The sequence below is a fragment of the Rhinatrema bivittatum genome, chromosome 4 (assembly GCF_901001135.1).
Source record: "Rhinatrema bivittatum chromosome 4, aRhiBiv1.1, whole genome shotgun sequence".
Classification (NCBI taxonomy): domain Eukaryota; kingdom Metazoa; phylum Chordata; class Amphibia; order Gymnophiona; family Rhinatrematidae; genus Rhinatrema; species Rhinatrema bivittatum.
Window position 1 is genome coordinate 326,773,384 of NC_042618.1, and position 18,110 is coordinate 326,791,493.

At 44.9% G+C, this 18,110-nt stretch overlaps 1 protein-coding gene across 1 annotated transcript in view; it reads left to right on the forward strand.

Moving 5' to 3' along the window:
* The first annotated feature begins 7,526 nt into the window (after nt 1-7,526).
* The window catches only part of PIK3R6 (phosphoinositide-3-kinase regulatory subunit 6), a 276,075-nt gene continuing 265,491 nt past the window's right edge, over nt 7,527-18,110 (forward strand). The window contains 1 exon segment of the mRNA XM_029600333.1: nt 7,527-7,671. The gene's annotated coding sequence lies outside the window, so the exon portion shown is untranslated.

Consider the following 18,110-nt stretch of genomic DNA (forward strand, 5'->3'; position numbering starts at 1 on the left):
GCCAGGGTAGACCCAGGATGACCGGGTGGATGGATTTTTCTAAAATAAGAAACGAGATTTCCTCCTGGTGGAGGGCTCCAACCTGGAGCTTCAGAGAACTGGTGCGAGTGGATATTAAACCAGGAAGTGGGCTCCCTTGAATGGAGGAAACCCGCACAGGCGGGTCTTGCGAGCAGACCTCGAGCTGCAGCTGTTCAACTAGCTCCCGGAGGACGAAGTTCCCCCCGGACCCAGAGTCGATTAAGGCAAGGGTATCAAAGCCTCCCTCCGGAAGGCAGAGTCGTACCGGAACGGTACATGGGGAGCTAGGTGAAATGTTGCCTAGAGTCAACTCCCCGCTGAGCTCTAGGTTCGGGCGTTTCCCGGACGCTCGGTACAGCGGGCCAAAAAGTGCCCCTGACCCCCACAGTATAGACACAGTCCCTGGGCACGTCGGCGTTGACGTTCCTCGGAGGAAAGGGGACCACGGCCCAACTGCATGGGTTCGTCTGTAGCTGGAGCTGTGGCTGCAGGAGGAGAGGACCGGGCTTGCGGCGGAGTGGATCGCCGGACGGAGGATCCCTGAGCGGGCCTTCGCTCTCGGAAGCGGCGCTGGATACGCCGGTCCACACGTCCAGCGAGTTCGATGAGTTCCTGCAAGTCGTCTGGGAGATCTCGTGCCGCAAGCTCATCCTGGAGCCGAGAGGACAAACCCTCCAGAAAGATCCCATGCAAACTGTCCTCGCCCCAGGCCAGCTCTGTAGCCAGGGTCTGGAATTCCATCGCAAATTCCTCAAGGGGACGGTTACCCTGCTTCAGCTGGAGGAGCTCTGAGGCAGCTGTGGAGGCCCGGGACGGTTCGTCAAAGATCCTCCGGAATGCTTTGACAAATTGAACTAAGTTATTTAAGCGGGAATCTTGGCGCTCCCACAGGGAGGAAGCCCAAGTCAACGGTTTCCCGTCCAGAAGCGAAATAATGTAAGTCGTTTTTGCCCGGTCTGAGGTGAATTGCGCAGGCAGGAGGTCGAACCGGATGTAACAATGGTTGAGGAACCCTCGACATGTCTTCGGATTCCCCGAGTACCTCGGGGGCGCTGGCATCTGCACCGGGACAGAAGAAGTCGGGTTGACCATAGATGTGGATGCTGCGGAGTGGGCTGCGGAGGCCCCATCTACGAGATCCGCCAGGCGTTGGACGGCCGACATCAGCGTATCCAGGCAGGACTGCTGTTGCTGCAGCTTCTGGGCAATGCCGGGAATGGCCTTTAGACCGGCAAGGTCCGCCGGGTCCATGGCCTTGCAATCTGTAGGATTCGTGGACCCTTGGGCCGATCGGAGCCGTAGGAAGAGCTGCTGTAGGTGGTAGAAGCAGCGACCCCGACCGGGAGGCGGCAGGGACAGACTGATGGCCGGTCGTAGACGGGACTCTGGAGGCCCTATGCGACCAAGGGCTCCGGCGAGGATGGAGGTGATGGTGGCGCTGGCTCGGTGAGGAGGAAACCTTCGCCCTGGAAGCCGATCCTCCCCCGAGAGGAGCTCGTAGGAGTTCAGCCGCTGGGACTTAGGAGATTCACCCTGGAAGCCGGAGTCCCCCCAGGAGGAGCCCGTAGGAACCCGGCCGCTGGGACTTAGGAGGGCCCGCAGGGGCCTGGTCAGCTGTAATCCAAGGTCGAGAGCCGAAGGGTCGTTGCTCGCCGAACCAGAGTCAGGAACCAATGGATCGCCGTCAGCCAGTCCGAGGTCAGAAGCCAGAGGGTCAACGTAAGCCGGTCCGAGGTCAGAAGCCAGAAGGTCCACGTAAGCCGGTCCAAGGTCAGAAGCCAGAGGGTCAACGTAAGCCGGTCCGAGGTCAGAAGCCAGAAGATACCAATGCCAGTCCGGGATCCGAAACCAAGGAGAGACGTCAGCCGATCCGAGTCAGGAGCCAAGGAAGAACACCAAGCAGAACGCAGCAACTGAAGACAGGAACAACCCTGGGAACCTCGTTGCAAGGCGACGTTTGGGATCTGGCTGCAGGGCTAAATACCCTGAGGGCGTCTGACGTCATCCAGGGGCGTCCCCAAGGTTTCCCGCGCTGGCCCCTTTAAAAAACAGAGAAAGACGCGCGCGCGCGTCTAGGGGGCGGGGCTTAGCGCCGCGAGGCGCCGGCTGCACCGACGAGGCAGGGAAGCGGCAGTAGAAGCAGTTGCAGGCCCGGGCGAGCTGGAGAAACGCCGGGCCTGCAGTCTCCGGTGTCCCCGGAGCCCTGGGGAGCGCGGAGCCCGCGCCAGCCCGCGAGCCGGTGAGTGACGATTCCGGGGGCGGCCCGGAATCGCAACAATCATAGTGGATAATACTTTGAAATCATCAGCTCAGCGTGCAGCAGCAGTCTAAAAAGCAAACAGAATGTTAGGAATTATTAGGAAGGGAATGGTTAATAAAACGGAAAATGTCATAATGCCTCTGTATCGCTCCATGGTGAGACCGCACCTTGAATACTGTGAACAATTCTGGTCGCCATATCTCAAAAAAGATATAGTTGCGATGGAGAAGGTACAGAGAAGGGCAACCATCATGATAAAGGGGGTGGAACAGCTCCCCTATGAGGAAAGGTTGAAGAGGTTAGGGCTGTTCAGCTTGGAGAAGAGACGGCTGAGGGGGGATATGATAGAGGTCTTTAAAATCATGAGAGGTCTTGAACGAGTAGATGTGAATCGGTTATTTACACATTCGGATAATAGAAGGACTGGGGGGCACTCCATCAAGTTAGCAAATAGCACATTTAAGACTAATCGGAGAAAATTCTTTTTCACTCAACGCACAATTAAACTCTGGAATGTGTTGCCAGAGGATGTGGTTAGTGGTTCCTGTAGCAGGGTTTAAAAAAGGTTTGGATAAGTTCTTGGAGGAGAAGTCCATTAACTGCTATTAATCAAGTTGACTTAGGGAATGGCCTCTGCTATTACTGGCATCAGTAGCATGGGATCTTCTTGGTGTTTGGGTACGTGCCATGTACTTGTGGCCTGGTTTGGCCTCTGTCGGAAACAGGATGCTGGGCTTGATGGACCCTTGATCTGACCAAGCTTAACAATTTCTTATGTTCTTAAGATACTACTACTATAGAGCTATAGTATAGATACTATACTACACACCATTCTCGCAACTACACATCCCTCATCCCAATTATGATTTCACCTATTACCCAATTACTAGGCCTAACACTATTCTCCCTTACGCTATTTAATGCACAATCCCTCACCAAAAAATCTCTGATTCTCAATGACTATCTCATAGACTCCAGTCCAGACATTTGTGCCATAACAGAAACCTGGCTCAAACCAACGGATATCGCAATAATAAATCAACTCCCCACCCACCTCTATGATTTCTTCTCCCTCCCTCGTCTCAAAAAAAGGGGAGGGGGCATTCTTCTGGCAGCCAAAAAAGATCTGAGATTTTCCCAACTCCCAGCAAAATCGGATTCTAAACTAGAAATAGTACTTTTCAAAACAGCCCAACTCCAAGTCCTACTCGTCTACGCCCCACCGGGCCTTCTTGAATCAGATGCCTCCCCCATAGTAGAAATAATTGCAACACACTTGAATCTGGAATCCCTGGCTATAATTTTAGGAGATTTTAATTTACATGTCGACAACCCTACATTCACTACCAACTGCGAGGCTTTTCTCACTACTCTCTCAGCCATGGGCTTCAAGAAGATCGTCAACAAGCCCACCCACAAAGCTGGCCACACCCTGGACCTCATCTTTGTAAACACTAGGATCAATTACACTTCCCCTCCTACTTGTTCTCTGGTCCCGTGGTCAGATCACTCTCTAATCACCGCCAACTTCACTCTGACAGAAATCAGGAAAGCTCTCCCTTCGAAATCCTCATTTCTCTACAGAAGACCTTGCTCTTCCGACGACCTCAGCAACCAGCTCGCTTCAGAGCTTCCACACATCGACCTCTCTGATCCTAACTCAGCTATCCTTTCCTGGAGCAACATCACTGAGGCAGTAGCAAATAAACTATGTCCTCTTTCAACAAAAAAACTAAACCCAAACTCCGCAAAAAGACAACCGTGGTTCACAAACAACCTTCATAAACTCAAACAAAGCCTATGGCAGAAAGAAAGCAAATGGCGTAAGGCCCCCTGCCCCAGCACTCTAGCCGCCTACAAACAAGCTCTCCATCACTACAGGAACTCCACCCTAAGTTCTAAAAGGGATTACTATGCTCACAAGATCCATGACCTTGTATTCGACGCGAAAGCTCTTTTTGCTTACGTATCCAACCTGACACAAATCAACACTCCAGATATTCCCAAAGACCTAGCTCAATCGAAAGCTGAGGAATTGGCTATTTTCTTCCAAGACAAAATATCTAACCTTTTAAAGTGATTGACCCCCAGCAACACTTCTCTCACTAATGCACTTCAGCTACTAAACAAAGGAATCTCCTTTGAATCATTCGAACCCATCACGGCCTCTGAGATCCATTTGTTACTTAAGAAAATGAAACCTTCCTCCCACCCCTTCGACCAAATACCAACTAAGCTCCTCCTACTAATACCGGACACCATCTCCAAAACACTGGTGGATATCATCAACTGTTCTTTATCCCGGGGACTATTTCCAGAGGACCTTAAACTAGCTTCTCTCAAACCGCTTCTAAAGAAACCAAATCTAGGCCCCAAGGACCCCAATAACTACCGCCCGATCTCCAATCTTCCGTTCATTGCCAAGATCATGGAAAAGCTTGTCAACACACAACTCTCTAACTACATTGAAGATCACAAAATACTGTATCCCTCCCAATATGGATTTCGTAAAGCTTTATGCACGGAAACTCTACTCATATCCCTGACAGAACACATCATCATGGGTCTTGACAAAGGCCAATCCTTTCCACTTATTCTCCTAGATCTTTCGGCCGCTTTTGACACCGTTGACCACTCCATCCTCCTCAATCAATTGTTAAACATAGGAATAACAGGACCTGCACTATCCTGGTTCAAAAAATTCCTCAGCAATAGAGGCTATAAGGTCAAAATCCACAATAAAGAATCATCCCGCTATACCTCGTCTCTAGGAGTTCCGCAAGGTTCCTCCCTTTTCCCAACGCTCTTTAACATTTACCATCTCCCGCTCTGCCAACTGCTAACCCACTTGAAACTAACATATTTCCTATACACCGATGATGTGCAAATCTTGATTCCCATTAAAGAAACCATCACTAAAACACTTGAATTTTGGGAAATCTGCCTTCGAGAGATCAATCTCCTTCTCACTAGTCTAAATCTGATATTAAATACAGCCAAGAAGGAACTTCTTTTCATCTCCCCAGAAAATAGTAACCTCTCTCTGTGTCTTCCAACCAACCTTACCACCCAAACAAGGGACTTAAAATCCTTCATCAAACAAACAACAAAAGACGGCTTCTATAAACTACAGGTTCTGAAGAGAATCAAACCTCTCCTTCACCTGCGAGACTTCAGAACGGTCCTTCAAGCAGTAATTTTTTCTAAGATAGACTATTGTAATTCTATCTTACTTGGTCTCCCTTCCGCATCCATTAAACCCCTTCAGAACTTGGCTGCGAGAATTCTCACTAACACGAGGAGAAGAGATCACATCTCTCCCATTCTCAAGAACTTACACTGGCTGCCAATACACTTTAGAGTTATCCACAAATCCATCACCATCATCTATAAAGCTATCCAACACCATGCTATGCTTGATCTACAAATCCCACTCAGACGACACACCTCCACTAGACCCATCAGCGAAGCTTACAGGGGATCACTTCTCGTTCCCCAAACCAAAACCACACACCATTTAACTTTCAGAGACCGAGCCTTCTCCACAGCCGGACCATCAATATGGAATTATATTCCCCCGGATCTGATCAAGAACCATGCCTACCCACATTCAGAAAAAGGCTTAAGACTTGGCTGTTTAAGCAAGCCTTCCCAGATTCCAATTGAATGACAGCAACATCTTCTAAGAGACTTTACAATATAATGTAAATATTTAATCCTTAACTGCTCAGTTACCTTGCTCTGAGAGGTCCGACGGTCTCCCTGACCGGCGGACCAGTATAATACGGGCCCAGGCTCACTCCGGGAGCTGGCCAGGTCCGTAGGGGGGGCGGCGAGGTGAGTCAGGGGTCCGGAGGTCACGGGGAGGTTAGGTTAGGAGAGCACGGGGAGCCTGGGGGGAGGGGGTCGCGAGCCGAGGGCTCCTGCTGTGCTGGCTGGTCAGGATTGGCTGGCCAGCAGCATTGGGCGGTCCCTCAGGCTATCCCGGAGCGGAGGCTCACAGCCGGCATTCTCGGCGTGCCGCTCCGGGAGCGTAGACGGCCGTTGTTTCCCTCCCACCCGCCCTTATTGTTCTGGTTATTGTTATGGTTATGTGTGCGCGTTCTCTGTCGCAGCGGATGGCCCGAGCCGGTTCAGCTTAATGCTCTGGTTACCTGTTAAGAGTGTTGTACCTGGCAAATGGAAATGTTTGACAACTGGAAGTGTTGGTGGCGGGCTCCCTGCTGACAGGCGGCGGGAGTCATCTGGCAGGCCTGGTTTCTTGCTGGTTGGCGGCGGAGGCCCACTGGGTTGGCTCCTTTGCTGGCAGGTGGTGGGAGTCTGAACCTGGTGCGGGGGCCATGTGGCGAGCCGCGAGGCTGGAAGGAATCATCTTGCTGGCACAGCGGCGGATGTTGTTTGGGAGTTGTTGGTTTAAATTGTATTGTTGATAATGGGGGGCTCGGGCCTCCAGGTTATTAAAGCTGCGGCCTTGTTAACCCAAACTTATTGTTCAGTGTGTTATTTATATTGTGAAAGGACGGATGCGAGTGAGTGATGTCCTGGATGCCTGTATTATAATTCTTTCCCATAGTTAGATTAACATTGTTTTAATGTAACTTTATGACCTTTGCACTTGTTTAATGCTCTGTTTTTTGATTCACACCCCCTGTTATCTGTAAACCAGCATGATGTGATTTTTAATCACGAATGCTGGTATAGAAAAACTCTAAATAAATAAATACATACATACATACATACTATAATCTTGCTGGGAACACTGGATGGATGGTTTGGTCCTTTTCTGCCATCATTTCTATGTTTTTATGTTTTGATGGGCCCAGGACAAAGACTGACTGAATGAATGGAGGGGGGCGGCACAGTAATTGTTTGCATAGGGCAGCAAAAAAGCTAGCATCGGACCTGCTTGGATAGTAGGCAAAAAAAAAAATCGCTGCCACAATCTAAGCACAAATTATTCAAGGAAAGGCTCAAACTGCAATTTCCACAATTCCTTCCTGTCCCTGTAAATTCTGGCTTTATCCAAACCTGAGCACTGCACGCGCCAAGAGTCTCCAACCCCTATGGTTTTTATCCCGCCCTCTGCCTGTCGCTCATTTGGTCTCTTAGGCAAAATACGCCAATGAGAGCGAAAAAACAAGAAGGGTCGGGGGCGGGTGCAGTTGCCCGAGGTAACCAGGAATCCTAACACGAGGGCCACGCCTCCCAGGCTGGGAACTGGAAAGGCGCGTGCGAGAGCCTTTGCTGGACAAGGTGGAGCGTGAGCCGGCGTTGCCCGTGGTAACCGGAAAGCGCAGATCAAAGGGCAGCGCCAGCTCTAGTGGAAGAAACTGCAGAGCGCGAGCCTGCCTGGTTGTGAAAGAGAGCGCGAGCGGCTGCCCAGGTGACAGGTAAGAGGAAGTTCAGCATTCCTTGTAGGGGAAGGGGGTTTACAACTTAAAGTTGAAATGAGGCATCGCGAATTTTATCTTTTTCTTTCTTTCTTTTTTTTTTTTAAAAGAATAAGTCCATTTGACGGATTTCGCTCCTCTACTAGAGGAAATCTAACGGAAATGTTTTTTCCTATTTTTGTTTTTTGGCAAACCTCAGAGTTAATGACTTGCTGCAAGATGACTTCCTTACTTTTCTGAAGTAGCTGAAAGTCAGCCAGCGCTAATGCTAAAAGCATATATTAATAGCACAGAGCCTGAAATATGCTAGCAGTAAAAAGCATATACAATTCATTAAGGCATTTGCTTTAACTTCAGTTGTTTAGCTCATTTCAAAGGAGAACGTTAATAAACCTTGAAGTTTCTAAATGCACCTCTTACTGCGGTACTACCACCACTGCAGATCTTAGAAAAGATGAGTGTTGTGCTTGAATGAGGAAGTACAGCCGTAGTAAAAGGTGCTTGCCTTTGTTTAATTGTCTTTGAAGCCAAAAAGGAGATTGGGTGTAAGTCCAACAATGAGAATTAGAACACCAAGAAACAGGCAAGTGGAGAGATTAAAGAGCTGTTGTGCACATTTGTTTTTGTCTGTGGTATGATAGAAAAGAATAGAAAATCCTCAGCAGATCTTCAGAAACTGACTCAGTAGGACGAGTCCATTCTGTTGTTTTAGTTTAGTTTCAGTTTGTGTCGCGCCTTTCTTTGGATAAATCTGTACCTATTGCCATTTATAATGTATAAACAGTAAACACAGAAACATACAATTTATTTAATATTCGTGTATTCCACAACATCCAAAAACATTTGGATGTTGTATATAAGCATTTAATACATATAAACAATTATATCAGTATAAAAATATATCAACTCAACCCACTTTTAACAAAAAGCCACACTATTAAGCAAGTAATTGAAGCATAAACCACCTATAATTTAATATTTTCACAACCCAACCCCCCAGTTTCTCTCAAAGGAACTCCCATGTATGTAACTTTGTATCATGTCTTTTCCTGTACAGCATAGTAGAAAATAAAAATAAACTGAGGTTCCAGCAGACATCTGTTAATATGGCTTATTTTGCATAAGAAAAGAAAGTTCCTTATGTGAGGATACACTGGTTTGTGCAGGCATTTAATTTAATTTAATTTGCTTAAATCTCTTGACAATTCAAAATGAAAAAGAATCTCCAAGACGCAGGATTAAAATGTTATTAAAAATTAGCATTTATATCAAATGAAATTGGCATATTTTTTTCTTTTATGTTATAGCAATCCTTTGTTCTTAAAGGTGCATACTGGGTAGTGAATTCAGAGAACCCTCCATTGATGTAGCCCTCTGGTAGCACTACAGAAATTTCAATAATAAGTGGACATTTCATATATAGTGACATCAGTCAATATCAAACATTAAACCACTTTATTCCAAAAATGATGCACTTTTTTTCAGTGTACTTATTCATGGCTTGATTTTGCCGAATTTGGGAGGTGTGCCACTGGGTGACTAGCAGGAGATGTTCAGAGATTTCCAGATAATTAGTTTGCTTGGAGGCATATGATTTTGGGTCACACAATGGAAGTGATCTCCTTAAGCACTCCATATACCCCTCCTCCCCTGGCTGGTATTTAAAGACTTATCCTACCAAATTTCCATCAGGCACTGGCCCATATGGGTTGGCTCGTTAGGAAAATACATTGGTCCTTGCAGCTCCTTTCAAGTCTGTGGAAGGCAGCTAGTTTTGTTGCTCCCATTTCTTCTTCCAGCTCTTCCTGCTTAGCCTCGCACTGTTATGTCCTCCCTCACTTCTAGCCATACCTCATTTCACTCCATTGTATTTGTTCCCTTTTTCCTTATTATCCTCCCTTTCTTTTCCAAGTGCATTCACGTATTGGTCCCTCTTTGATCAACTCCCTTTTCATCTCCTTTATGACCCTTCATTTCCGTTTCATTTTACTTTTTCCGATACACCCCTCCATTCTCAGTTTCACATAGTGTCCCCTTCAGCTGTCTCCTCTGACACTCCTCTTACTTTCCCAGTACTCGCTATCGCCTCCTGTTTCTTTTTGCCCTTCCTATTATATAAACATTATATAACGCTGCTTCTTATTTCCTTATCATTAAATCTTCTCCCTTATGATCCATCTTTTCTGCTACACTTCCCTAAACTGCCATTTTATCTCCTTTCTAAGAAACAGCCCTCGCATGTCTATATACACATACATGCTGCACTCCTTGTGACCTTTATTTATTTATTTATTTAAAAGCTTTTATATACCGAAGATCATGTACAATTACATATCGCTTCGGTTTACAGATAACCAGAATTAGAAATACCATGGGCATGGTGTACATGGAACAATTAACATTAAACAAATAATACAATTATAAATTATATAATAATAGTAATAATGATGATAATAATAATAATACTAATAAAATAATAATCAATAAACTGTGAGCAAGCAACAAACAGGGTATACATTGAGTATGTGGTCAAGTCACGTCACCCTCCATTGCCCCAGGTAACATACTTAGATTATAAGGTGTCCGGGGAGAGGGAAATGCCTACAGTACCTGAATTTAACTCACCATGAACTGCCAATGAAAAGGCATGAGCCAAATCTATTAAATGAATGGAGTTCTTACACTTTCGCACAGTCTACTCACGCTGTGCGCATGAAGCGAGAAGCAAACAATGACACTAAGAAATTCAGTTATTTTGAAATTTTTAAAGGAAAAAAAATGTTTTGGCAAGATACAAGGTGCCAGGGAGAGTTCTGGATGAGGAGTGGAGCTGTATGAGAAAGCTGCATGTCCCTAAATTGCATATATTCATACTATGGCTGGAATAGAATCTAACAGGTGTCATTATTTGTTTTTAATGAAACCTGTTTTCTAGATTTGTTGCAGAAGTTTTAAGAGAGATTTTTGTTTGTGTCTTCTAGAATAACTTTACAAGCAAAGGAGGTGATGTTTGTTTCTAAGATTGGTAGCCAGTGCAACTCTGAAAGAGTTGCACTGGCTACCAATCATTTCAAGAATACAATTCAAAGTTCTCTCCCTCATTCACAAATCCATAATAAATGAAAATATGCACTGGCTCAATCCCCCCTTCCTTCCTCACGTCTCAACGAGACCAGTTCGGACTATCCTTCAAGGAACTTTGCACCTACCCTCCCTGAAACTCATCAAACTTACCTCCACTACTAAAAGAGCGTTAACTCTGGCCGGCCCTACCCTCTGGAACTCTATGCCACACGAACTCCGCACTGAAACCTTTACACCCAAGATAAAAAAAAAAAAAAAACCTAGCTGTTTCAGCAGGCCTTCACCTAAATCCCTCATCGCCTCGGCTATTACAATAGACTTACCTCTGCTCACCCTCAGCTTCCCAATTGCCCCTTCCCAACTTGTTTAGTTGTGCACCCTTTTAGTTTTCTTCCCTCCTCCAGCTCTTATACCTTACCCTTTAAATCTCTTGTCAAATTATTTCTCTCCCTTTAGTACCTCTTGTTAACTATTCCCAGTGTATATATGCTATTTTTACTTATATAAGCTGTATATATATTTATTTTCTTCCTGGTTTATATGCTGAACCAAAGTTAGCATCTGACGTTTATTTTGTTTATCACTGTTTATCTCTGTTTATCACTGTTTTGTGTTCTATGTAAAGGATACGCCCCTTTGGCGGCATTCCATATGGTTCCATGTAAACCGGTACGATGTGCAAACGGCTATCGGTATATAAAAATGTTAAATAAATAAATAAGACACAGAAAAGCCTCTCTTTCAGCCTTGTTGCTGTGACTTATGTGCATGCTCTGCGTTTCTTTCCAGTATGGACAGCTGCTTTCAGCTAGGGGTGTGCGGCCAAAATATTTTAAATTTTTCATTTTGTTTTTTTGTTTTCATGTTGTTCATTTTTTTGTTTCATTTTAATGTGGATGAAACAAAACAGATGACAATTAAATGACAGCTCATCCGTACAGCACAAACGATAACTAAACAAAACAAATGACAGCACATCCCCACTTTCAGCTTCATGCCCTGTAGGGATTGGCATCTGCAGCTGGGGCATGCTCAGTGGGCTCTTTCCACCCCTCTGTTGCACTAAGAATGTGCATTGGACATGAAATATCATTTTGTTTTCCATTTATTTTCCATTTTTTTAAATTTTGTTTTGAATGGTGTTTTGTTTGTTTTTAGTGTCTACTATTTTCTTTTTACAATGAACAATAATAATTACATCATGCACTAAAACATTTTAATGCACACTAAAATGACATGAATGAAAGCAAATAGTATTAACTTTGTTTTTTTTCTGTTTTGAATGGCAAACCACACAATGATATAACAAATATCATTAATGTTTCATGTTATTTTAAAATGCTAGCACATCCCTATGTTGCACAAGTTCATGATGTCATCTAAGGTGAGGGAGGAGATGGGTATGCATATCCAAAATTGAAACTAAGGTGGAGATTGGAGAGGAATTAAAATGAGGCACAATTGTTCTTTGATTATAAAGAAGGTCCTAACTTGTTAGCTATAGAAACCCTGGTGCATGCTACTGATATATTCACAACCACTTTGGCCTTATAGTTTTATCTTAAAATGACAAATTTTAGATTTACTAGTCACTCTGAATATCTTTGTACCTATTCCTTTTCTATACCTCCAAATTTCACAGAATTGAGCCCTTAGTGAAATGGTTACCTATTAATAGGTCAAGGATGTGGCCACACTGTGCTTTCTTACATTTTGGGGTCAGATGTATTTCAGACTGATTTTGTTTCAAAAGCAATGTTAGGGGGAAAAAAAAAAGAATCAAATCTGCAAACTTGGGATGAAAATGTTTTCATATCCCCAATGCTAGTTTTCTGAATGTGTGACTCAAAAAAGAAATCATAATACAGAGCTAATTTTTAAATGTTGAATGTTTTCTACTTTACCACCGCTTGCTCTCTTAGGGGGTCATTTTGTAACGCTTATCGTGTGAATAAGCCGCTATTGCACGCGAAAAGTCCCTTTTTGCGTGCAATAGCTTGCTAGGGGCAGAGTCAGGGTGGTGAGGAGGCGGACTCCGCAATGTCTTTGCTAGCGGCGATAAGGTAAGCCACGTTATCATCGCTAGTAGCGCACCCAGTATCACCACCTTTCACGGTGGCGCTATTGGGTGCGAAAGCCGGCAGCGAAAACATCGCGGTGGTGCGATGGCTGCCGGCTTTTGCAGGCCTGCCCCCTGTTTTTGCTAGATTCACCATTCTGCGATAGAATGGTGAATCCAGGCCTTAGTCAATAAATGGGTTGGAAATTAGTCGAGTTACAGACAAAAGAGGGTAGTGGTAAATGGAAGTCACACCAAGGAAAGAGGAGTTTTCAGTGGAGTGCTTGAGTGACATTGCAGAGGAGTTAGTAAGAAAAGTCTATCATTTTATAGATGATTCTAACAAAGTGGACATTCTTTATGACATAAACAACATTAGGAGCAACCTAACAGTGCATGAGGATTGGTCAGGTGCTGGGCAGCTAAGGTCCAATGCAGAAAAGTGTAGCATCATGCATTTGCAGAACAGAAATCCCAGGAAGCAGGACACAGTGGAGGTTGAGATACTGATGGGAGATGGATCTTGGGGTGACTGAATATGTTTATCCTAAAGTTTTATACAAAAAGACAGTGGCCAGAGCTGAAGGAATGCTAGAATGTATAGGGAAAGGTATAACCAGAAAAAAAAAAGGAGATGATAGAGGCTCTGTACAAGTCATTGGTGAGATTTCATCTGGAGTATTGTGCCCAATTATAGAGGCCATACCAAAAATCATATGAAATAAGACTTAAGGACCTAATTGTATAACTTACAGAAAAGAGAAAAGAAATATCATAGAGACATTCAAATACCTACAAGATATAAATAAAGCATAAGAAACAGACTACCAGAGTCCTTGCACACGCCTAATACCGAGGCTTCTCGAGACAGAAACAGAATATGATGCAGGTAAGGACCCCTAGGGCCCATCCAGTTTACTTACTGTTTTAATGCCAAAGATCCCAGTTGATCTCTGGCTTTCCCGTCGCTTCTTTGCAACTAAAGACCTTCTGTGTTTATCCCATGCTTTTTGAATTCTGTTACTATTTTTGCCCCCACCACTTCCATTTGGGCCGTTGTTATTTGCATCCATCTCGTGTTGTGTAAATAAATATTTTCTAATGATACTCCTTAGTCAATTCTCTTTAAGCCTTGTTCTAGAATTTCCTTTCCACTGCAGAATGTTTGCTTATTATATATCATCATGGTATAGTATAAATAAGGAGTTTTCAAAATACTGCATACGTACATTTATTATTATTTATTTATTTGATTTATATTCCACATTTTCAGGTACTTAAAAGCTATCCCCAGAGGGCTTACAATCGAACTCCTAGATTTATCAAAATGCTATATTTATAGCAGAAAAGGGGTGTGGCTAGGCTAATTTCCCTGCTCTCGCATTGCATAGGTAATTTCCGCAAGGTGTGATAAATTAATCGCACTTCCGCTGATTAATCCACCACAGGCACATTTCTCAATAAAAACCTTTTTGCAGAGAGAGAGAGAGAGACCAATATGTCACTTTACTATTTATACCACTGTAAGAAGGGGCACTTTTAATTCAGAATGGGGGTTTGAGTAGATTGGGGGGGGGGGGGGGGGAGGCAGCTTCCACAGACACAGTAGGAGGTACGAACAGCAGAGTTGACATCACTGAACATTTTCTGCTGTTTGAATCGATCAAAGGTACAAGAGGAGTTGATTTGTACAGTGCACTCTCTACCTAGTTTGCTGCACTCTTTACTTAGCTTGTTTGAGACTGGATAGTATGTGTGTGCATATACATGTGGACTTTAAGGGATGGGGAGGGTGGGAGTAGGTTGAGATTCTCGAAGAGAGCACAAATTCTTGCACTTCTTTTCCTCTCTCTGAGAATGAACTTCCATTCCATTATCTGTTACAATTCTTGGTAATGACAGTGTGCAACCTTCCTGAAAGATTGAACACATCTTTTTGGCAACTCTCCGTACTCCACATAACTTTACACAAAAGTGTCCCCAAGTTCCATTCCTGTATTCAGGTTCCTGTGTGCAGATGAATAATGAAGCCCCCCACAGAGGCTATTATGACAGCTCCTAAACAATTCATATTCTTGTATTCAGCAGCCTCTTTAAAAAATGGAAACACAAACCTAAGGTTGTCATATTGTTGCTAATGAACAGGCAAACTTTCAAGAGAAGGAATTTTGGACATTCAGGCCGATACAGTAAAATCGCGGGAGAGCGCAGAGGCCACTCTCCTGTGCACGTGATTCAGTAACTTAATTTATTTAAATTAGGGTCCGCGGTAAAAAGAGGCGCTAGGGACACTAGCGCGTCCCTAGCGCCTCTTTTTTGACAGGAGAGGCAGCTGTCAGCAGGTTTGACAGCCAACGCTCAATTTTGCCGGCATCTGTTCTCAAACCCGCTGATAGCCACGGGTTTGGAAACCGGATGCCGGCAAAATTGAGCGTTTGGTTTTCAACCCGCGAGCTGCGGGCCCATTTCAAATTCTTTTTTTTTTTAACTTTTGGGACCTTCGACTTAATATTGCCATGATATTAAGTCGGAGGGTGCACAGAAAAGCAGTTTTTACTGCTTTTCTGTGCACTTCCCCGGTGCCGGAAATTAATGCCTACCTTTGGTTAGGCGATAATTTCTTAAAGTAAAATGTGCGGCTTGGCTGCACATTTTACTTATGTATCACGCGGGAATGACTAATAGGGCCATCAACATGCATTTGCATGTTGTGGGCGCTATTAGTCTCGGAGGGGTTGGATGCGTGTTTTCGACGCGCTATTACCCCTTACTCAATAAGGGGTAAAGCTAGTGCGTCGAAAACGCGCGTCCAAATGCCGGTTAACAGTGTGCTCCGGTGTACTGTACCGGTCTGTTAGTCAATACATACAAGTATACCATTATGAACCATTTAGACAAGATTAGTGATGCTTTAAGTGTTGCATTGTCATGTGATTAGATAGACACAATATTATATAAAATTACCAAGTTTACACAATTAGACAAGTATTTACTTATTATTATCATCATTATTATTGCAAAGTCTGTGCTTTCATTAATAAGTATGAAAAAACAAACAATGCAAAGTAGAAAACATTAAATTTGCATTATGCTATGGCATATAACTAGCATCAACATTTTCTGCAAATCCATATAAGGCGTGTGTTTTTAATCACACATGCCGTGGAGAGCGAGAGAAACCAATATGTCACTTTACTATTTATGCCACTGTAAGAGGGGGCACATTTAACCTGGAGTGGGGGTTTGGGGTAGGTTGGGGGGGGGGATTAATTTCTAGCTTGGGTTAATCTAGCCAGCTATTGGATTTGCAAGCCATAAATATAAGTAAGGTTTGGTGATACCACAAATTTTCTATATTATTTATAGCAGAAAATCCAGACCAACCACTATCTAGTTATAGTCTCCTGCTGTTCCTACCACATTTATCAAATTTTATGGAGGGAATTTTTAAAGGGGTTCTGTGTGTAAGTAGCATGTATGCGCACCTATGCTATTTTAAAAACATTGAAATTACTCCGTATTTTCAGTTTCGCGTGTACATTTTATCCAGGAAAAAAGAGATGGCTTAGGGCAGGGATGAGCAAAATTTTTGAGCCAAGGCCTCCCCTTCCATCCACACAATTTGCTGGCCCCCCACCCACCAAAGTTGGTTACATTGTGTGTGTGTGTGTGTGTGTGTGTATATATAGATATAGATATATAGATTTAGATATATGCAGGCAAAAACTGAAATGGAAACCCCAAGAAACAAGACTCTGGGGCGGATTTTCAGAGCCCTGCTCGCCTAAATCCGCCCAAATCCGGGCGGATTTAGGCGAGCAGGGCCCTGTGCGCCGGTGAGCCTATTTTACATAGGCCTACCGGTGCGCGCAGAGCCCCAGGACTCGCGTAAGTCCCGGGGTTCTCCGAGGGGGGCGTGTCGGGGGGCGGGCCCGGTCGTCGCGGCGTTTAGGGGGCGTGTCGGCAGCATTTTGGGGGCGGGTACGGGGCGTGGCTACGGCCTGGGGCGGTCCGGGGGCGTGGCCGCGCCCTCCGTACCCGCCCCCGTACCCGCCCCCGCGCGCAAGAGGCCCGCGGGGTTTTACGCCTCCCAGAGGGAGGCGTAAATCCCCCAACAAAGGTAAGGGGGGGGGGCTTAGACAGGGCCGGGTGGGTGGGTTAGGTAGGGGAAGGGAGGGGAAGGTGAGGGGAGGGCAAAAGGAAGTTCCCTCCGAGGCCGCTCCGATTTCGGAGCGGCCTCGGAGGGAACGGGGGTAGGCTGCGCGGCTCGGTGCGCGCCGGCTATACAAAATCAATAGCCTTGCGCGCGCCGATCCAGGTTTTTAGCAGATACGCGCGGCTCCGCGCGTATCTACTAAAATCCAGCTTACTTTTGCTTGCGCCTGATGCGCCAGCAAAAGTAGGCCAATTCGCGCTATTTGAAAATCTACCCCTCTGTGTAACAATGGAAAAACAGCCACCATTCCTCATAAAACAAATAAAATCAAGAAACATAAATTATAATAGTAAACCTACCAATAAAAAATATTGTAAAACTACTGACAAATAGAATAACTAATATTCATTAAAATTATATAAAAATTTTGTTTCATGTTTATTAGAGAGAATCACCTGAACAAGTCAATACCATCTGTTACACGGTAATATAACCAGTACGTTATACTGTCCTTCCCACATGAGGTGCTGAGCCCAGATGATGTCATGGAACTGCCTGCTGATTTCTCTCAACTTAGCTGTAGAGTGTCCATCTTAGAGGAATAACCTGGTGGTTAGAGCAGTGGACTATGAACCTGGAGACCAGCTGTTGCTCCTTGTGCAAGTCACTTTACCCTCCATTGCCTCAGGTACAAACTTAGGGGGTCATTTTTCAAAATGCGGTAAGGTGTTTTCGCATGCGATAGGCCTTTAACGCATGCGAAAATGTGTTCACAATGCGGAAAGGGTTTATCTCCATTTGCGATGTGTCCTGTACGGCTTATTTCAGAGGATTTGAAGGCTCCGGGAGAGGGGGGGGGGGTGAGAGAGAGAGAGAGACACTGGCCATAATAGCATGTCCCATACATAGGTATTTGTATCCCTAGGATAGGCCCACCTAGTAACTAGAGGTGGGGATTAGGTAAGAGTGTAGGGGGTTAGGGGCCGCTTTCACATTGTACATGAGACGTACGAACAGAACAGTTGTCTCTTGTGAAGATTAGCTGGCCTTTGGAGTGAGGAAACTCACTCCAAGATGAGATTTGGGCAAGGGTCTCTCAACCTAGCATCAAGCTAGGTTGAGAGACCCTATAGGTTGAGA